Source organism: Dasypus novemcinctus, chromosome 10, assembly GCF_030445035.2.
Source record: "Dasypus novemcinctus isolate mDasNov1 chromosome 10, mDasNov1.1.hap2, whole genome shotgun sequence".
In the NCBI taxonomy this organism is placed as follows: Eukaryota; Metazoa; Chordata; class Mammalia; order Cingulata; family Dasypodidae; genus Dasypus; species Dasypus novemcinctus.
Genome location: NC_080682.1, coordinates 17,293,206 through 17,316,208, shown reverse-complemented (window position 1 = coordinate 17,316,208; position 23,003 = coordinate 17,293,206). Strand labels below are relative to the sequence as shown.

At 39.4% G+C, this 23,003-nt stretch overlaps 1 pseudogene; it reads right to left on the bottom strand.

The window, feature by feature from the left end:
- Positions 1-12,543: 12,543 nt before the first annotated feature.
- Positions 12,544-21,775, bottom strand: LOC139439901 (olfactory receptor 5AN6-like; annotated as a pseudogene).
- Positions 21,776-23,003: the final 1,228 nt, after the last annotated feature.

The window sequence follows — 23,003 nt, the reverse complement described above, 5'->3', positions numbered from 1 at the left end:
CCAGACATGAAAGGACAAATATGTATGATCTCACTAATATGAACTAAGTATAATAAAGAAATTCATAGAGTTAGAATCTAGAATATAGGTTATCAAGATATAGAATGGGGAATTGATGCTTACTTTGTGCAGAATTTCTATTTAGGTTGATTGTAATTTTTGGAAATGGATTGAGTGAATGCAGTACATTGCTGTGAATATAACAGTGCTGAATTATATGTGTGAAATGGTTGAAAGAGGAAATTTTGTGTTGTATATATTGCTATGTATAAATCTAGAGGATAAAACATGGAACAGTATAGCATAACCTTGTGGTGAACTATGGCTGTGGTGAATATTACAAATGAAAGACTGTTCTTTCATGAACTATAACAAATGTATGTCACTATTACAAGGTGTTAATAATAGGGTGATATTTAGGAAAAAATACACCTAATAAAAATTATGGACTATAGTTAACAATAATATTTTAATAGTCTTTCAATTGAAATACAGGTACAAAGGTCAATAATAGGGGCTATATGGGAATGTTGTATTTTTACATGACTTTTATGTACAACTACTTCTATAATTAAAATAAATTTTTAAAATAACATTATGCTAAGTGAAAGCAACTGGACAAAAAGTACTACATCTGGTATGACTCCACATGTATAAAACCTAAATATTAATAAATACATTGAATCAGAAAAATATACTCTCAGCAAATGATAGCAGATTTGAACAGACAGAGGAAAGAATTAGTGATGTGGAAGGCAGTACATCTGAAATCAAACAGATAATAGAATTGATAGATAAAAAGATAGAAAAAAAATCCAACAAGTAGTTAGGGATTTGAATGACAACACAAAATGTAGAAACATATGTGTTATAAGCATCCCAGAATGAGTAAAGAAGGAAAAGGGGGCAGAAAGGGTGTTAGAGGAAAAGTGGCTGAAAAGTTCCCAAAACTATTGAGGGAGATGGATATACATGTCCAGGAAGCACAGTACATCCCAAACAGTATAAATCTCAACAGGCCTACCCCAAGACATATACTCATCAAATTGTCCAATTCTGAAGACAAAGAGAAAATACTGAAGGCAGCAAGAGAAAAGAGAACCATCACATATAAGGGAAACACAATAAGATTAAGTGTTGATTTCTCATCTAAAAGCATGGAGGCAAGAAGGCAGTGGTATGACAAGGTCAAGGTACTAAAAAAAAAAAATTTCTAGCCAAGAATACTCTCTCTAGCAAAGCTGACATTCAAAAATAAGGGAGGGTTCAAAATATTCACAGATAAACAGAAACTAAGAGAGTATGCCAATAGGAAACCTGCCCTTCAAGAAATACTAAAGGAAGTTCTGCAAGGGGGGAAGAAAAAACAGAAGAGACAGAGTTGGAGGAGAATGTAAGAAAAAAATAAAAAGACAAAAAGAGAAATAAAAACAACATATAATATATTCAAATCCAAAGAAAATATAGCTAATATAAGTAATTCCATGAGAGTAATAACACTGAATGCTAATGGATTAAACACACTAGCCAAGAGACACAGATTGGCAGAATAGATAAAGAAATAAACCCATCTATATGCTATCTACAAGAAACTCACCTTAAACCCAAGGATTCAAGGAGGTTGAAAGTGAATGACTGGTAAACAATCTTACAAGCAAACAATAACCACAAAGGGGCATAAGTAGCTATACTAACATCAGACAAAATAGACTTTAAGTGCAAAACTATTGTGAGAGACAAAGATGGACACTATATATTAGTAAAAAGAGTAATTTTTCAAGAAGAAAGAGCAATCATAAACATTTATACACCTAACCAGGGCACCTTAAAATACATGAGGCAGACACTGGAAAAACTAAGTGGAGGAATAAATAACTCTACAGTTATAGTGGGGGATTTTAATACACCATTATCACCATTAGAGAGAATATCTCAGCAGAAAATCCATAAAGAAACAAAGACTTTGAATAATATGTTAGAGGATCTAGGCCTTTAAGGGTCATCTTATCCTAATCTGCATCCCATTAATGGGTCCCTAGCCTGATTTTGATAACCTAAGCTGGACAATTTTAAAGACTTAAAATAAGTTGAACCAATATCAAAGAAGAGGTGTGAAAACAACAATAGGCAAGAGAGAGAAATTGGCCATCAGAATAAATTCACCAACATATTCAGATACCTAGACATCAGCAAAATAAATAAATAAATACATAAATACATAAATAAAGCAAACAAACGAAAACTGTAAACCACACTAGGAAACAGGGAAAGATGGTCCAGTCAAAGGAACAAACCAAATATCTTGAAGAGATATAGGATTTAAGACAATTAGTCAATGATAATCACACAACTCTCCTAAACTGATTCAAAGAAATGAAAGAAAATATTACTGAAGAGATAAAGGATATTAAAAAGACACTAAATGAGCATAAAGAACAATTTGAAAGTCTACAAAGTAAAGTCACAGAGCTTATGGAATGAAAGACATTATGGAGGAGATTAAAAATACATTAAATGAAGCTAAAAGAGATTTTAATTACTCAAAGGCAGAATTAGTGATTTTGAAGACAGAACATCTGAACTGGAAGAAACAGAAGAGAAAGAGAAGAGAATGAAAAAATGGAACAGTCTTAGTGCATTGAATGACATTTCAAAACACACAAACATATACATTATCAGTTTCCCAAAAGGAGAAGTGAATGGAAAAGGGGGGAAAAGAATATTTGAGGAAATAATGACTAAAATCTTCCCAACGCTTGTGAAAGTCCTAAATATCAATATCCAAGAAGGACAATGCACCCCAAGCAGAGCAACTCCTAACAGACCTACTGCAAGACACTTAAACTGTTCAGAGTGACAAATATCAGAGATAAAGAGAGGATCCTGAAAGCAACAAGGGAAAAGCAAAACATCACATACAAGGGAACTTCAATAAGATTAAGTTCCAATCTCTCATCAGAAACTATGGAGGAGAGAGGAAAGTGATATGATATAACCAAGGTACTGAAAGAGAAAAGGTGCCAGCTATGAATTCTGTATCTAGCAAAACTGTCCTTCAAAAATGAGGGCGAGTTCAAAGTTTTTACAGACAAACAAAAACTAATAGAGTATGGTACCAAATGATCAGAATTACCAATAGATACTAAAGGGAGTGCTGCAGCCTGAAAGGAAAAAAAAGGGCAAGAGACTTGCCGAAGAGTGTAGAAATGAAATTTTTAAAGAAGAATAAATTAAAGGGTAAAAAGACAGGCAATTGTAAGGTATGACAACAGAAAGTCGAAGGACAAAATAGATAAAGTAAGTAATGCCTTTAAAATAATAAATTTGAATGTTCATGGCTTGAAGTCCCCAATCAAAAGACAGAGACTGATAGAATGGATAAAGTATATGAGCCATCTACATGCTGTCTACAAGAGACTCACATCAGATTAAAGACACATCCAGGTTAAAAATGAAAGGTTGGAAAAAGATATTCCATGCAAATAGTAGCCAAAAAAGAACTGAAGTAGTGTTACTGATATCAGACAAAATAGTTTTAAATGCAAAACTGTTAAATGGGATGAGGTCATTATATATTAATAAAATGGACAATTAATCAAGAAGAAACAACTATACTAAATATTTATGCACCTAAACTGATTGCTCCAAGATACATAAGACACACACTGGCAAAACTGAAGGGAAAAATAGATGTCTCTACAATAATAGTTGGATACTTCGATATGCCTCTCTCAGTATTGGTAGACTATCTGGGCAGAAGATAAATAAAGAAACAGAGAGCTTGAATAATACAGTAATTGAACAAGTCTTAACAGACATCTATAGATCAGCACTACACCCCAAAATAGCATTATATACATTCTTTTCAAGCCCTCATGGATTCTTCTCCAGGACGGACCATAGGTTGAGTCAAAAGACAACACACAACAAATTTCAAAAGATTGAATTTATACAAAACACTTTCTCTGATCATAATGGAATTAAGCTGAACATCAACAATGGATAAAAAAAGGAAAATTCATAAATATATGGAGATTAAACAACACACTCTTAAATAATCAATGGGTCAAAGAATAAATTACAAGGGAATTCAGCAAATATCTTGAGATGAATGAAAATGAGAACACAACATATGAAAGCCTATAGGATACTACAAAGGCAGTACTGAGAGGGAAATGTATAGCCCTCAATGCTTACATTAAAAAGAAGAAAGAGCCAAAAACGTGGCATTGGTGTGGAGAAAGTGGCCATGGTGGCTGCTGGGTGTGGGGAATGGGAGGAAGAGATGAGATGTGGAGGCATTTTCTGGACTGGGAGCTGTCCTGGGAGGTGCTGCAGGGACAGTTTCCAGACATTGTATGGCCTCCCATGGCCCACTGGATGGAACATGGGAGAGTGTGTTTATGATGTGGACTATTGACCATGAGGTGCAGTGGTGCTCAGAGATGTATTCACCAAATGCAATGAATGTCTCATGATGATGGAGGAGATTGTTGCTATGGGGGGAGGAGTGGGGTGAGGGGGGTGGGGGTATATGGAGACCTCATATTTTTTATAATGTAATATTAAAAAAATAAATAAAGACCAAAAAAAAAAAGAAGAAAGGGCTAAAACTGAATATCTAACTGCACTCCTGAAGGTACTAGAAAAAGAACAGCAAACTAATCTCAAACCAAGCTAAAGGAAAGACACTGGAGAGATCAGAGCATAAATAAATGAAATTGAGAACTGCGGTCACCCCTCGGGCTGAAGTGTGGTTTGCTGGCCTGGCAGGGGAGCGGCCGCGGTAGGCCTAATTCCACTGCCCCCATAATAGGGTGGTTGGTCGGGCCCACCGCCACCCCTGAAGGAAGCCTGGCATGGGCGCAGAGTGCCCTCGGGTCTCCCCTTCTCGGCAGCCATGCTTCCGCGGCCGCCCCTCCTCCCAGATGGTGCCACCCGATGCCTTGTGGGGCGGCACCCTTCTTCTTCCTTCTCCCTGCGCAGGCGCAGGGCAGAAAATTCAGTCTGCCCTTTTCCCCTCCCCCGACAGCAGCAACAGCCAGGCATGGGCAGAAAATTCCAGTCTGCCCTTTTCCCCTCCCCCGAAGCAGCAACAGCCAGGCGTGGGCGGAGAAATCCAGTCTGCCCTTTTCCCCTCCCCTGACAGCAGCAACAGCCAGGTGTGGGTGGAAAAGTCCGGTCTGCCCTTTTCCCTCCCCCTGACAGCAGCAACAGCCAGGCGTGGGCGGGAAACTCCAGTCTGCCCTCCACCCCAGCAACAGCAGCCACCAATCCCTAAACCCTGCCCCTTCCCCCAGCAACAGCGACAGCCAATCCCTAACCACCACCCCTCCCCCGTCCGGTACTGCCCACTGACCTTTCACCGGCAACCAATCAGAACAGGGCGTGGCTTCGACCAATCAGCCTTCCCCAGCCCCTATAAAACTGTTGCCTCTCCCTCAATAAAGTGGACTTGCGTGTTTACCTTGTCTCCGTGGTAGTTCTTCTGCCGTGCGCCCTCCAGTCCTGAGAGCCCCCGACAAGGGCCTGGCCTCCCTTGTCCCCAGTTCGTCGCCTGCTTCTCCGGGCGACCCCTTCGTCGCCGGCTTCTCCGGGCGACCCCTTCGTCGCCGGCTTCGCCGGGCGACCCCTTCGTCGCCGGCTTCGCCGGGCGACCCCGTCAGCCGAACCGCGCAACCCCTTGTGAGACCGATCCCTCGTCTGCTGCTGGACCGACCCCTCGTCCCAAGTGGGACCGGCCCCTCGTCCCAAGCGGGACCGACCCCTCGTCCAGAGCTGGACCGACCCCTCGTCTGCAGCCAGACCCCACCTCTACCGACCGAGCAAGCCGCCGCAGAGAACAACAACAAAAAAAGGAGAATCAACAAAACTGAAATTTGGTTCTTATAGAAGATGAACAAAATTGACAAACTCTTAGCTAGCTAGACTGACAAAGAAAATAAAAGAGAAGATGAAAATAAAAGATGAGAGGAGGGAAATTACCACTGACCCTACAGAAATAAGAGAGATCATAAGAGGATACTCTGAACAAATGTATGCCAAAAAAGTAGACAATGTAGATGAAATGGACATATTCCCAGAAACACACAAACTGCCTACACTGACCCTAGCAGAAATAGAAGACTTCAACAAACCAGTCATCTACCAATCTTTCAAAGACAATTTAATGGAAGACACAGTGTCTAAAATTTTTTTTGAATTTTTAAAATTTTTGTATTTTATTTGTTATTTTTAAAACTATTATTATTTCATTTTCTTAATTTTATTTGGTTATCTTGTTGGTTTCATTTATTGAGAGGTTTTGGATCACAGAAGGGTCACAACTGCTGCAGGGGAGGATCACTGGTGTGGGGTATCAGTGGTGGGGGGATGCATGGGAGGGGTTTACCTGGGGCATGCCTCTAAGGCATATGAATATGTTCAAGTGTTCATGGGGCATTGTCTTGGTGGGTGCAGGCCCACACAATAACCAAAAAATATTGAATTCCCATCCTGGGGAATTCTGCTACATTCTATAATAGGATTGCAAGAATCCCCAAGTACGAGGGCAGTGCCCAGTGAAGGAAGACATACCATTATGCCAGGCCTTTGATATTGATGCTTGTACTTATGAACCATTATTCATGAAATTGAAACTAAGCCAAGTATTACATATTGCCCAAATGTTACCTTGTTGCATCCTTGTTGTTCAAATGTGGCTTCTTTCTAAGCCAAACTCAGCATGTAAACACACTACCTTCACCCCAGTGTGGGAAATGATTCCCAAGGGTGAACCTCCCTGGCACCAAGGGATTATTACCAAGCACCAACTAGCAATGCATCTGGAAAAAGACCTTGACCAAAAGGGGGAAATAGTAAATACAAATGTATTTTTATGACTAAGAGATTTCAAAGTGAGTTGAGACGTCATTCTAGAGGTTACACATGTGCATGTCTAGCAGGATATCATTGACTGCCACAGTATACAGTACCTCAAATAGTAGGGCTCCTGAGGGCTCTAGAGACATCCAGACACTTTAAGCAGGGCAGACAGCTCAGGAATCTGGCACCCTTTCAGTAAGCTTTACATTGGAATTCATGCTTCCCAGTGTAACATAATTAGACTCATTTATAATTTCCCTACACATGGCTTTTCCAACCCTTTTACTTGAAACTATAATTAGCACTATACTTCTTAAATACATGTACCTGAGACTTAAATCTTTGGTACATCCATGTGGTAATTGAGCCCTGAATCTCAAAAGAGTGGCACCACCTAGTCTCCACTTCATTGGACTCACCCAAGACAACTAACAAGGTGATGATGGGCATTGACCATCTCATGGAACAAAGAATGTCTGCAACAGCAAGCAAGATAGCTCCTCCATCTGACCTATAGGGTCTGTTTATTCAGTCAAAGGGATGCTGAAGCAAAGTACCAGAAATTTGTTGGCTTTTATAAAGGGTATTTATCTGGGGTAGAAGCTTACGGTCACAAGGCCCTATAGAGACCAACTCAAGGAACTATAAGAGGTACTTTCTCATCCAAAGTCTGTTACCACACACGATGGTTAAGCTAATGTATCAACTTGGCCAGGTAATTGTACCCAGTTGTTTGGTCAAGAAAGCAGTAGGCTAATTGAAATGCAAGGACATTTACGGACTTTAGTCATCAGTGAGTTTACTGCATATATGACTGGTTACATCTACAATCAGGGATATTGCCATCAGCTATGAGTGACATTTTACCCAATCAGTTGAATGCCTTAAAAAGGGAAGTGATTTCAGCATTCAGAGAGAATTTTCCAGCTCATCTTTGGACAGCCAATGTCTCCTGGAAACTCATCAAGGGCTTTATTGGACTTTCATCAGAGCACCTGGTTTGCAGTCTGCCTAAGGAACATGGTCTTGTGCATCCCCATGGTCACATGAGAGACTCTTCTAAAATTTCATACTACTTACAGATATCTCCTGTTGATTCTCTTTCCCTAGAGAACCCTGACTAATATAACACATGTTGAAGCATAATGGTGGGAAATATCTGTGAGGGTTCACCCATCCTCTTTCCTCTTAGGCTCTGTGGTCCTACCTACTTCTGATCTCAGCTGTAGGGTAGCATAAGGCATGTCTTTCCCCAAGGCTCTTTTCTTTCCAAGCTCAGTTGCTCTACTCTTTTCACAATGTCAGCTGTGGACTATGTCTATACAATATAAAAAGGTGTTTAAAAATATAACTCACCGATAGCATCAAAAGAATAGATTTTCTTGGTTTCTATTAACAAACTGTGTGATATTGAGCAATTTATTAACCTCTCTGTGTAACAGTCACCTTATCCATAAAATGATGCTAATAGATTGAATGGCATAAAGGGCTTAAAACAGTAAGAGAACAAAAAAATCTTAACAATAACCATTGCCTTTATGACATTTATCTGTAAAAGAAGACAAAAGAAAAGCTAAAACAGAAGTATCAAGGGGGTCTGCATCAAGTGGTTTCCTAAAGTACATGATCACTCAGCCCAGGATCAAGATTATTAATTATTGTATATATCTTTTTCTTATATCATTCTGCTATTTCCCAACAGTTTGGCTATAAATTCCTGGCACCAATTTTTATGCACCACAACCAAATACTATCATGCTGATGAAACTGGCTCTATATTCTATATGAATTAGTTGAGATGTTTTCTTATTTAGTGGTAAACATATTGAAAACTAACATATGCACTCTTCAATAAATATACATTGCATACATTAATGAATAGTTCCTTCACACAGTTTTGAATGTGGAATTAAGAATATTTCTTCATTTTTGTATCATTTGAGCTATGGTCCTATACACTTGGAAATCTTTCTCTCTGCTTCTACTTATTATACAGTACTGCCAAAATCTTAGTTGTGTTAACCAAAATGATTTAGATTCAGCTAAAATATTTTGAAAATATAAACTTCCTGAGACACTCCTAAAACTGCACCTTAATTGGTCAATTGGGAAAACAAGTCAAACTGTTGACTAATAAGTTGCATAAAGTTATTCATTTTCACAATATTTCAGTATTATGGGGAATTCACAGTTATCTGTAGTCTATGTAAACAACCATTCACAGAAAAGGATAGGATGAGGAATTTTGTATTGTTTCCTAATTCAGTAGAATTTTACCCTGAAATTTTCATTTGATAAAATTCGGTAAGCTAGAGGAAAGAGAAAAATTCTGAAAACGCTCACTCTCTTTTATTGGTGACATTGCATGTTTCAGCATTCTCCAAGACAATTTGGAGAAGAAAAGGTGAGGGATGCAATTAGTGGTTAGAGATTTTATGATATGGATCCACCTAGTCTTATTCCCTTGCAACCCTAGGATCTCCAAATGACAGTGAAGAGATATTTGAAGAATTTTTAAAGACCTTAATGAATTGTCCACGAGTACTTTGTTATATCATTATGAAGTAATTCAGATTGCCTCTTGAAACTCAGAAAAGATGAATTAAAGCTGCATATTTAAATGGAATTAAAATTATTATTATTTCAAAGACAAAGTCCTCAGTGGCCAAAAATAAAATCAAAAGGTATTTGGGGAAGAAAATGAGAAACATAGATATGCATGTTTTGATCGAAAGAAACCACCTGAAATCCAGCAAGTAATTCTTTCATGTGAACTAAATTCTCCTGACTTTTACAGTATGACAGCTTTAATATCATTGTCTCATTGAATTCTACATGTTCCTATTATCCCTGCTAACAGGTGGGAAAAACAGAAGGCAGCATAGTTCAAGGCCACATCCTTGAGAAATTGCAGAACTAGAATTCAAATGCCTACCCACCCCCAGGATATTACCAAAAATTTACTTTTGAGGCTATTGATTTCTCCAGGCTTAGAAAACAAACAAAAATTATTAGAAAATTAGAGTAAGAAATATAATAGAATTTGAGGAAGACCCCTCAGTGGAGAGGATGGAAATAAGGGTTCTACAAAATTAGATGAAGAAGGGGAGATCAAGGACCATAAACCTTGGTCCATGTCAGTCCCAATAGCTGAATCATGCAAATATTGAGATAGTGAAGAGCTACTGGTCTCTCTAGACCCTGCCCTCTAAACTTGTCTCCGATCCCCCAAGAACAGAGTTCTTCCAAAAGGAAGGAATTGCTTATTTATTTTCCAAAGAATTGTCCAGGTTGCCCCTATTGCACTATGCTTTTAAGATCTATGCTTTTAAGGAGTCATGAAACAGACTGTCAACTCACAGCAAGAAAGTTGCCAAATTGGAAATCTTCTTATCTGTGTAGTTAAGGGCAGAGGGAAAAAGAGAAATGGCAATTAGGGGAAGGAAATGCTCCAGGAAATTGCCTCCTAGTGTCATGGTTGCCATGGAATTTTTGTCCCTACCAATTTCATGCCCCACTTTGCCATGTCTCTGCTGGATTCTTTCCTCACTTCTCCCTGGTCCTATCATGATCTCATGATTGTAGGCTTTTATCATCCTTGATGTCATTTGAGCAGGAAAAGACCTAGAGGTCACCTAGTTCATACCCTCAAATAGCAGGTGGGGAGGCTGTGGACCAAGAAGCTAAGACATGTGGCCAGAATGATGTATCTATCTGGTAATATAGCTTAAAATTGTTTACAAAGCACTTTCATTTTAGATATATACATACATGTATACATTTCCTTAAATACCTTCCTTGATTCAATCATCACAATAGCTTGTAAGCAAATATAGCATTATTTCCTGTACAAAAGTGAGGAAATCACAGCAATAAGGAATCCAGTAAGACTAGTTCTTTACAAAGTCATGACTTAACACAGTTTTGACGATGGGTTTTGGAATCAGCCAATCTGAGATAAATTCTGGTCGGCCACTTATTGGTTGTTTCACCTTGATCTAATTAATTAATCTCTCCAAGTCTGAGGTTTTTCACCTATAAAATGGGGCTAATAATACTATCTACTTCATAGAGCAGGTTTTGTAGAGATTCTTAAATCTGATAATGTTTTTGCACTTCCATCAGAATGTGTAGTGTATGCCCTCTGTTAATAGTATTTGTGTCTTGTGATTTTTAAAATCCATCTAGTAAATTAAGCTGCATTTCTAATCTTCATTTTTTAAAAATCTACTTAAGATCATACCCACAAACATTTTTTGAGAGATAGCTAACTTATTTTACCAGTTATTTGGAATACAGAGATGTGTTAGGCAATGTCCCATCTTTTGATTTCATCTACTCCAGTCAATCTTACTTCTAAGGGGCTGATGGGGGAAATAATAAGCTAATTATTAGATTTATCTCTTGCAAATATGTTAGTACTTATATATTTACCCTAATAAAAGAATATAATGACTTCATCCTTAAACTGAAAAATTTCTTAAGACAGATATGAAAAATAATGCAGAGAGCATGAAATTTAAGCACTCTGTTTGACCAAGGGAGGAAATATTTTTGGTCAGTAAGAACCTTTGCTCTTTCACAAACATCACTTTGTGAGATTCAAGATAGAATCTTGCAGGCTATACCTGCAAGAACAAGGGAGATCTCAATGTGCCCAAATATCCTATCCTTAAAATGAATGGATAAGTTCTCACCTCCCAACTTCAGATGAGAACAGAAAATAATTCAATCTATCTGACAAATCCATATGAAGTACAAAGTGTGGTATAAATTATAATGTAATATGTCTGAAACTTGTTCCATAAAATCCTTTTCAAAAGCAAGATCCCTTTTCAAAATGTCCTCCAAATTCTCTTCACTGGACCCTGAGTCCCCATGGTGCCCCAGGTTTTGGTCACTCTGCTGCTTCCTTCTCAAATTTAAGACCCTGGAATATCTGGATGGTGCAGAGCCTTGAACGACTTCCTACCTCCCTAGACAAACCATCACAATCATCATGCTTGAGGTCTTGCACACTCCACGGAGTTAAAAAGGCACATTCTCCAGGAAAATCGAAATCCACTAATTGTAGGATTTTGACGTCTTGCTAGCCTCTAGGAATCTCCCTAATCCTTGACCTCAAAGTTTTCCTATTCCTCCTTCTTTTCCTTTCTCCCAACTCTTTTTCAGAATCTCTTCCTTTCACAGGTTTCAGGTGTTTGGTGGAGTGAATGCCTCCATGTAAACCCAGGCAACTCTTTCTCCACTTCTCACTCTCAAGTGTTCCTTTTTAAATTATTTTCAATTTTTTATTTATATAATTCTATACATTGTTTTTATTTTATTGGTATATAAATAAAGGTTTCCCAATTTTAAAAAGGAAAGAAAGAAAATTAGTGAAAAAGAACAGGCTGTGTGGAATCCTGGGCTTTTATCATTTCACTATATAATAGCTACAAACACTTGTCACCTTTCAAATTTCTCTGTTCTAAATGAAGGAAGCTGTCTTGTTGAACTGTATTCAAGATCAAGGTGACTACCTCACTCAGATCCCTTTGATGGCAATAACAATCAAGGAAACTAGGTGTCCACTCTCTCTCCCTTCCTACAATTCTTGTAACCTGAAGAGGTCATGTAGAAACTCTTAACTTCCAACTTATTAACAAAATAATAATACACATTCAAATATTATTCTTACTAAGGTAAACCTGTTGTCCTTTTTATCATCCTCTTGAAGGTATCCTTAATCTTCTTCTTCCTCAGACTATAGATCAGAGAGTTTAACATGGGAATAAGAATGACATAGATCCCACACATCCACTCCCACTGTGGGAGTGCTGTATATTGCATACATGAATTGCTGTGGTCTAGGGCTCTTGTGAAGAGAAGTTCAATAATTAGGGGGAAAAAAAAGGAAAAGAAAAAGATAGGATGTAGAATTTTTCCAAGTCAACACGTATTCTATATCTAACCTTTAAACCCATCGCTATATTCCATTTTGCTAGTAAGAGACCCTGACATGATATTGGGGCTTCAATATTCAGGAAGTTCTGGATACCAGAGTGGTCCAACAATGGCAGCGGAGAAATACTGGTATGGGATACTATTGCCAGGGGATATATGGCTGACAGGGAGCTATACAGGGCATATGTGCAGGGTGCATGGTAATGTTTGGATATACTCATAGTGACAACAATTAAAAACTAAAGCTGGGGGGGTACTGGGTCCCTGGCCGGGGGTGCTGTGCCGTGGTCCCTAGGGGAGCAGCGGCAGTCCCCCAAGTGCAGCGGCAAGGTCCGAGAAGGAATGAAGGTCCAACAGTAAGCCCCTGATACTAATGACTATGCTTGTGAGCCTATAGGCCTGAAATAAGAACAAGGCCTAGAGCAGCACTGTGCCTGGGAATTTCCTCCTGACAGCCTTCATGTTACTCAAATGTGGCCAGTCTCGAAGCCTAACTCAGCATCTAAATGCAATGCCTTCCCCCCAGCGTGGGACATGACACCCGGGGATGAGCCTCCCTGGCACTGAGGGATCACTATCAACTAACAACTGATAATGCAACTGGAAAATGACCTTGAATTGAAGGTTCGATGCGGATCAGTAGAATATCCCTGTCTACATAGAATAATATGACTTTAAAATGCTGTTTGATCTAATGTAAGGGGGAAATAGAAAGGAGAAATGAGTTTATATGGCTATGAGTCTCTAAAAAAAAGAGTCTGGAGGCTGTCAGAAGGATTTCCCTTATGCACAACTGAGCAGAGTCTAAGAGACGGATAAAGTAGATATAATCCCCAGATATTGGTTCCTTTGAGGGCTAAAGGGATCCACGGGTTCTACGGTCATGGCAGATAGGGTTCACTGCCATGTCAGATGGCCCTTCTATGGAGCTGGTGTTTCTGCGTGATGAAACTGAACCCAGAGGGGATCTCTTTTCATAAGACTATCATGCTACTTTACTGGAATTGTAGTTGGTATTGGGGTTTAAGATATATTTAGGGGATTGAATCTTTTTACTGACAATATGATAGCCAGGCACTGAGCCTCAACAGACTCCAGCACCTACAATCTGAATTATTGGACTCACCTCACTCAGCTAAGATGGAGTTGAAGAAGGGCAACCACCACACCATGGAGCCTAGAGTGCCTACAACTGAAAGCAGGAGGATTGCATCCAGTAACCATGTGGAATCTGAGCCTCCTCTTGACATAGAGGTGCAACGGACACAACCAATCCAAGGACCTCAGAGAAAAGGTGGCAATAGAGTGGGAAAAGTGGACATGATGGCTGATGGGTATGGGGAAAGGCAGGAAGAGATGAGAGGTGGAGGCATCTTTGGGACTTGGAGTTGCCCTGGATGGTGTTTCAGGGGCAATCACCAGACATTGTTAATCCTCCCAGGGCTCACTGGATGGAATGGGGGAGAGTGTGGGCCATGATGTGGACCCATGACCATGAGGTGCAGAGATACCCAGAGATGTACTTACCAAATGCAATGGATGTGTCATGATGATGGGAGTGAGTGTTGCTGGGGGGGTGGGGAGGGGTGTGGTGGGGGTGGTGGGGTCGAATGGGACCTCATATTTTTTTAATGTAATATTTTTACAAAATCAATTTAAAAAAAAGGAAAGATTTTAGCAAATAAAAGGAGACAATTCTTTCTCTGAAAAAAAAAAAAAAAGAGAGAATGACATAGAATACTGCCAGCACCTTGTCCTGCTCCAGAGAGTGGCTAGAGCTGGGATGCATGTACACAGAGACCTTGTGCCATAAAAGAGTGTCACAGCAGTCAGGTGGGAAGCAGAGGAATTGAATGCCTTGGACCTGCTTTCCACTGAGGGCATTTTCAGGACTGAAGCTACAATGGAGGCATAGGATAAGAGGATAAGGAAAAAACACGAAACAAAACAAAAATAGCTACCAAAAGAAGAATTATTTGGCTGAAGAAGGGGTTGGAGCAAGACAAAGGAACAATCTGAGGCATGTGACAGAAGAAATGTTGAATGATATTTGGCCCTCAGTAGTTGAGATGAAAGCAAGAGACTGTTTGAGCTAAGCTACAAAGGAAACCACTCAAATAGGCCCAAGCAGCCAATTTTACACAGAGGCTGGGGACCATTATGGCTGAATACATCAGTGGATTACAAATAGCAACATACTAGTCATAAGCCATGGTGGCCAAAAGGCAGCACTCAGCCAGACCCATCCAAGCCAAACAAAATACTGAGTGGCACAGGCGAGGAAGAAAATCTGTTTTTTGTCTTTTAAGAAGTCTGAAAGAATCTTTGGGCTAATGGAAGAAGAATAGCAGATGTCTATAAATGACAGGAAACTGAGAAAGAAGTATATGGGTGTGTGCAGTTGGGAGTTCATCCTAATTAAGATAATAAGACCCAGGTTCCAGATCAGAGTCACAAGGTAGACACCTAGAAAGAGTGGAAAGAGGATGAGTTGAAGCTCTTTTTCATCTGAGAGTCCCAGGAGAACAAACATTGTCACAGTGGTGTGGTTTCCATCCCATTCCATGGATCTATTCACTGTAATCTGCTGAAAAAAGAAAAGAGAAGGAAATAGCATTATTCCTCCCAAAAAAGAAAGAAGCAATTTTTATGTGTTCCATTCATGCAGCTGGCTAGTTGTCCTACTTTAAACTGGCAATTTTTATTAATCTGTACCTTCTGTCTAAAATGATCAACTTTATCTGAAAAATCCTCTTGGATTTATATGATCATTCTTTCTTTGGGGACAAATGACATAAAATGGGCGTCATAAGTACATTACCTACTAAAAGTTCTTAATTCCATTTTTTTCCATGCTTGACTCTGTGAGATCTGCATAAAGTTCAAATTATGAATACACTGCCATCACTCTATATGATGAAACAGAAAGATTCTGCTCAAGCAGTGAGGCTCTGCTATTAGGCTTTGAGAAGCCCTTGAATCATACTGGGACCCATGTGTGAAATGAGTAGGGTAGAATTGATCTCTTTAAAATTTCCTTGAGAACTAATAGTAAGTCTATAATCTGGGAGTGTTGATGACTTGTAATGACTTTTCTGCTTTAAGACCTAGAGAGATCTAAGAATAAAATAGGAGGATAGTGGGAATAGTCACAAACCAAGAAGCAGCAGCTTGGACATGAATGTGCCAACCAACATTGTTGAGTCTAGGAAGGTTTCTGGGAAGGGAAATAAGAAAAGGTTGAACGATTCATAAGGCTTCCTTCATTACATATGCAGATTATGTAGTACAGAGATCTTGATCTTCTTTATCAGTGATTCCTTCAACTATCTGATGGAAACTCTGAATCCTTTGTGCACAGAAGGCAAATATCATTTTTACATATAGTTTTATTGGACATCTGTCACCAAAAGTCTATTTATGGTTTTCAAGTTAAAGACTTCTTTTACAGGGGACAGTGCCTTTGACTTATGAAAGGACAGGATGATTAGGAAATAAACATGGGGTTTGGGAACCTGGGACAGGATCTGAGAGAGTTTTTTTCTCTCCTTCACATTGGTGTCCAGCCAGGGAAGGCAAATTATGAAGTATTCCCACCAAATGTAACAAACCCAAAAAATATTTTGTGTCAGGCATTGCATGCTCCCTTCAAGAGGATATAACTGTCATTCTCTCTAGGCAGTCATTATAACATCTCCCAAAGGAAAAAACATTTTTATTCAGGTCAGCCAAATTAGAATAAAAATGGAAATCTTGAAAGTTACAAAATGGCAGTCAAATGTACCTTGGAGTTGTTTAAAGGGATCAAAAGTAGATGTCTTGGAGACAGAGCAATGACAAGTTGTTTCACAGTCTGTCAACACTGCAATCACCATATCACTTCAGAAAGATATTCTTAGAGGTAGAGAATGGAAAAGCTGCAACAGGGACTGTTTGCAAAGAAAAATTAGACTACTGGAGGAGAAATTAGTCTTTTAAGAAGAAGAAATAAGGTAGTATTAAAATGTTTTGGAAAGCTAAGCCTTTAGATGGTACCCTTTGCAAAACTTTGACCATAGATGCCTCGAGGTCAAACTACCACAATAAACCCTACCTTATGCAAAGAACCATGATAAACAAGTGATACTATTGTTAATCTTTGAGGCATCTTATTGTTGGCAAATTGAATTTCTCAGCCACCCAAAAATTTCTATCATTTCTAATCAAAGTCATACTCTCTGTTGTCTCTTAGTTAATATCAGTGACTCTGATACTTCTTTCTTTATTTTTCTTTCTTAATTTTTTTGGATAAAATTTATATTTCAGGATACAATTTACTTTGACACACTTCCTTCAGTTTTTTCTCAAACCATTCTTGGCATAATATATTCTACCTCCTACTGCTCTTTACTTTAAGACTTTTCATTAACAGCATTTCTGATATTGTATGTCTAGCTCTCATAGGTTTAGTGATTTTGAAAAGCGCCTAAATGTATAGAATATGAAAGATACAAACTCTGAGGATCTTTATTTTCTAGAAACCATGAGGATAGTATTACTCTCAGAAGACAAAGTATTACATTTATTCTTGTCTGGTGGGTTCTTTGCCTCTGCTAGAACTTACCGTACTATTGAAGACTGCATTGGGTTCACTCAACTAGATTTCCTCGCCTCACATATAAAGTGTCGCCTGTGGACTCTTCAAGTATGACTCTTTCAATAAAACAAATACTTTTGAATAGTCTTCTCAATAATAGTCTCCAGTGTATCTTCTGAATCTTTATTCTCCCATTTATCTTTAAACTAATTAAATGAATCAGAGATTTTCCAACACCCCACTTTTTGCTAAAATGTACTCATACAGACTATATACTTAGACTTTCTTTCAATAGGTTTTTATTCAGGTTAAAAGACTCAAATTGGCATTTTCGGGACTTGGCATTGTCCTGAGTGGTGCTGTAGGGACAGTTACCAGACATTGTATGTCCTCCCATGGCCCACTGGATGGAACGTGGGAGAGTGTGGGCTATGATGTGGACCATTGACCATGAGATGCAGCGGTGCTCAGAGATGAATTCACCAAATGCAATGAATGTCTCATGATAATGGAAGAGATTGTTGTTATGGGGGAAGGAATGGGGTGAGGGGGTGGGGGGTATATGGGGACCACATATACTTTGAATGTAATATTAAAAAAATAAATAAAGACAAAAAAGTTCTATAAAAAATAAAAATAAAATGCATAAGCAAAAAAAAAAAGATTCAAACTGGAAGGGATCCATCCATCCAAGGGCAATGATACTGAGTTATTTGTAAATGTGTGGAAATCTGCCTTTTTCCTAGGCCTTTCATGTTCCTTACACCAGAGCCCCAAAGTGACTCACCTATGAGTTCAAGAAAGCTTTCCTCTCCTGTGACCCAAAATATTTTCCTTTGTAATATACCCAGGTATTCTGAAACAGCCAGGAAATACTTCAACATCTGATTTCTGAGAGCATCTTGTTCCATAAGTACATTGAGATGAATACACAGACTATTTTTTTTTAAGATTTGTTTATTGATTTCTCTCCCCTTCCCCCCCACCCCAGTTGTCTGTTCTCTGTATCCATTTGCTGCATCTTCTTTGTCTGCTTCTGTTGTTGTCAACAGCACTTGTCTGCTTCTGTTGTTGTCAGCAGCATGGGAATCTGTGTTTCTTTTGTTGCATCATTTCGTTATGTCAGTTCTCTGCGTGTGCGGCACCATCCCTGGGCAGGCTGCACTTGCTTTCGCTCTGGGTGGCCCTCGTTACGGGGAGCACTCCTTGGGCGTGGGACGCTCCTACGCGGGGGACACCCCTGCTTGGCAGGGCACTCATTGCGCGCATCAGCACTGTGCATGGGCCAGCTGTACACGGGCCAAGGAGGCCTGGGGTTTGAACCGTGGACCTCTCATGTGGTAGACAGACGCCCTAACCACTTGGCCAAGTCTGCCACCCACACAGACTACTGTTCAATGTGTTTGAGCCACCCAACCTCCTTCAGAAATAACCCAGCTATAGAAAAAGACAGGCTTAAATACTTACAATTCGTCCAAATCGCATCAAAGAGAGGCTTGAGAGCAGAGTCCATGACAAAGAAAAAATGCATTAAAACCATGCAGATTGTATATAATGTTCTCCTGGGTGATAGGGAAGAGACCAAACCTGTTAATTGGTCCCTTGCTCTGCCTCTAAGATCTCCTTCAGGGTGTTAAGTTTCTGAGAGATTTTGATAACAGGGATTCTTCCTTCCACCCTGCCTCTTTGTTCCCAAAGGACAAATTATGGGGCCAAAATAGAGATCATTTCCAATCTTGTTATCTATAAAATAAATTATATCATGACAGCAGGGGAGCACTCTGAGAGACTTCCGCCTGGGAAAGATACCAAAATAAGGACACCCCCAGCAATTCTAAGTTAGACACTCTGCAGAGGATGGCATCCCCACTCTCTACTGTTAGACTAATCTGTTACTTGTAGATTGGACTCCATCTAGTGGATCATGTTCAGAGAGAACTAACTGATGCTTGGAGTAGGGAGGAAAAATATAAATGTCTGCCTTCTTCTCTCCCTGGGCTCCAGGTGTTTGAGTTTAAAGACATATGAGTAGGGGAGGAAAGACAGAAACAGCATGTGAAGAAGGGTATAAAAAATAATTAAAAGAGCAAGAATTGACATAGTAGGAAATTTTGAAGATAAATAAGATTCCATTTCCCCAAAAGAGAAAACAAGAAGGAATCCTTCCATGCCCCTCCATTCTACCTCACTAGCTTCTCTAACTGGTGTACAAAAAGAGAAGCAATTCTTGTTTTGTAATGCCAAGACAATAATGGGGACTAAGATGTTTTCCTTTCATCCTCAAGAACTTTCACTAGAACTCTGGATCACCCAGGAAGCATCAGAGACTGTATAAAAGAGGTAAGACTGGCAGCGGACTTGGCCCAGTGGTTAGGGCATCTGTCTACCACATGGGAGATCCGTGGTTCAAACCCCGGGCCTCCTCGACCCTGTGTGGAGCTGGCCCATGTGCAGTGTTGATGCACACAAGGAGTGCCCTGCCACGCAGGGTTGTCCCCTGCGTGGGGGCGCCCCACACTCAAGGAGTGCACCCCTTAAAGAGAGCTGCCCAGCGCGAAAGAAAGTGCAGCCTGCCTGGGAATCACACACATGGAGAGCTGACACAACAAAATGATGAAACAAAAAGAAACACAGATTTCTGTGCTGCTGACGACAACAAAAGCAGACAAAGAAGACACAGCAAATAGACACAGAGAACAGACAACAGGGGTGGGGGGAGGGAAAGGCAGAGAAATAAATAAATAAATAAATCTTTAAAATATAAAAATAAATAAAATAGGTAAGACTATGAAGAAGGCCAAACATCCGGTTGCAATTCATTAGAAAATGAGGACTGTTTGTCCTTCTAACAAGTCATTGTTTTCCTGTTTTAACCCCCATTCAATCTTCTTTCTTAAGAGTTTCCCTAAAGTTTTTGAAATGGGCTAACATTTTTGAGATACTAGGCATCTTTTAAATATTTCTTCCCCACATCCCTTTAGCCGTTCCCTTCTTTCAGACAAGTAGGCTGTTATGGTCTCAAGCCTCAAAGAAGGAATGTGACAGGAAAAAGAATTAAAAGTGAAGGGGATAAGTCCAAAATGACGGAGTCTGTGGAGCAACTTTCAGACATAACCCAAAGGAAACAGCAAAACCAACAAATCAGTTTGGAGACAACGAAAGCAGAGAGGGTTGTTTGGTGTTTTGTTGAGTTGCAGAATTTCTTTACATGTTATCATTAAACCCTTACTCGAGAGTTGATTTCCAACTATATTCCCCCATTGCATAGGTTGTCATTTTGCGTTCATGATGAAGTCCTTTGAGGTTCAAAAGATTTAATTTTTATGAGATCATATTTATCTATTCTTTCTTTTGTTGCTTATGCTTTGGGTGTAGTCAAAGATGCCGTTGCTACCACAGGTCCTAAAGATGCTTCCCTATGTTTTATAATGTTGTTTCTTATATTAACATCTCTGGTCCATTTTGAGTTGATTTGTGTATATGTTATGAGGTAAGTCTCCACCTTAATTCTTTTGCAGATGGAGACCCAGTTTTCCTAGCACCATTTCTTAAAAAGACTATTTTTTCTAACTGAGCAGACTTGGCATCTTTGTCAAAAATAAGTTAACTGTAAAGGTGAGGGTTGATTTGTGAGCTCTCAGTTCAATTCCAGTGATCAATATATCTGTCCATTTGCCAATACCACGTGGTTTTGATAACTGTGCCTTTGTAATCATTTTAAGATTGAGAAGTGGGAATCTTACTTCATTCTTCTTCAAAATGGCTTTGGCTAACCAGGGCCTTTTCCATTTTTGCAAAGAAGGTTGTTGTAATTTACACTGGGATCCTACTGAATCTCTAAATAGCTTTGAGTAGAAATGACATTATAACAACATTTAATCTTCCAATCCATAAGTATGCAATGTCCTTCCATTTATTTAGGTTTTTTTAATTTCTTTTAACAATATTTCTTAGTTTTTGTGTACAAGTCCTTTAAATACTTGGTTGGGTTTATTCCTAGATATTTGGTTGACTTAGTTGCTATTATAAATGGAATTTTATCTTGATTTCTTCTTCTGAGTGTTCATTACTAGTGTATAGGAAAACTACTGATTTTTGAATGTTGATCTTGTACCCGGTCATACTCATGTTGAGTTAGTTTCCATCTATTCCTAGATTTCTAAGTGTTTTTATCAAGAAGCAGTGCTATATACAGATAGATTTTGTCAACTGATATTTTTGCAGGGTTTTTTTCCTTTGTTCTTTTAATGTTGTGTACTATATTAATTGATTTTCTTATGTTGAACCAACCTTGTATACCTGGGAGAAGTTCCACTTGATCACGGTGTATAATTCTTTTAACGTGCTGTTGAATTCTATTTGCAAGTATTCTGTTGAGGATTTTTGCATCTGTATTCATAAGAGAAATTGGTCTGTAATTTTCTGAGACCCTTCTCATTTCTTTCTGAATGTATTTTTCATATATTTTCTTTGTGTTTACCATGATGTCAAAATTTAACATTCTGGGAAAAGGACTTTGGCCCAGTGGTTAGGGCGTCCGTCTACCACATGGGAGGTCCAGGTTCAAGCCCCTGGCTTCCTTGACCCGTGTGGAGCTGGCCCATGCGCAGTGCTGATGTGTGCAAGGAGTGCCGTGCCACACAGGGGTGTCCCCCGCGTAGGGGGGAATAGTGTTCCATATGAGTGTTTAACCTAACATGGGTCCAGTTAGCTATTTCAGTGCAAGTCAGGATTGATGGTGCAGTTATTACAGAAGGATCTGTGGAAAGTCCTACTATCTGATGTTTTGGACCCCTGTGTATGACATGTGAAACCAAAAAGGTTCTTGTATAATTTGTATGAATGGAACCACTGAAAGCCTGGACTAAAAGGGAAAGCGAAGGCACAAATTGAGGGAAAATCACTTCAAGGGGAGAACCATTGAAGTGGAGAATTAGACTGCAGACATCTTCTTGGTTCAAGAGAGTCTTGTAAAGCTGAGTTTGCCCCAGCACTTGGAGAAGGTAGACCTTCTGCCCCATTGTTCAGGAAGAATACTGCCACCCTACTGTTCGTTTGTGGAGACCCTGGCTCTCATACAGGTGCTTGAAGGGGTTGGAGACCTGATCTCAGTGCTTAGAGAGAGCATGGCCACTGGTGCCACTCCATCAGGCCTGGAAGACAAAATATAATTCCTTCAATGACTTTCTGACCTTGAAATCGAATGAAGTACACCCTGCTGGATTTCAGAATTGTTTGTGACCCATAATCCTTGTTTTCCTTCCAATACCTTCCTTCTGGAGTGAAAATGTTTATCCTATTCCTGTCCCTCCTAGGTGTATTGGAAGTGGATAATGTATTTTCTTCAAAAGGAGATAGAGGGAAATTGTGCCCTAAAACAGACCACATATATGAAGTCTCCATATGGGACCTTATAGTAAATATTGTTTCTGCAAGTATATAAGGCTTTGGAGTATTGTTATTGAATGGTGCATATAGACAGAACATGCCTGTCTTTGGGGGTCCAGAGGGTGGAATAAGGTGGGATAAAGTAGTATGTACCCCAGAAAAACATGGTATGTAGGGGTGAACCCATACTAAGTAGGACATTTGATGAAGCTATTTCAGTTAAGACATG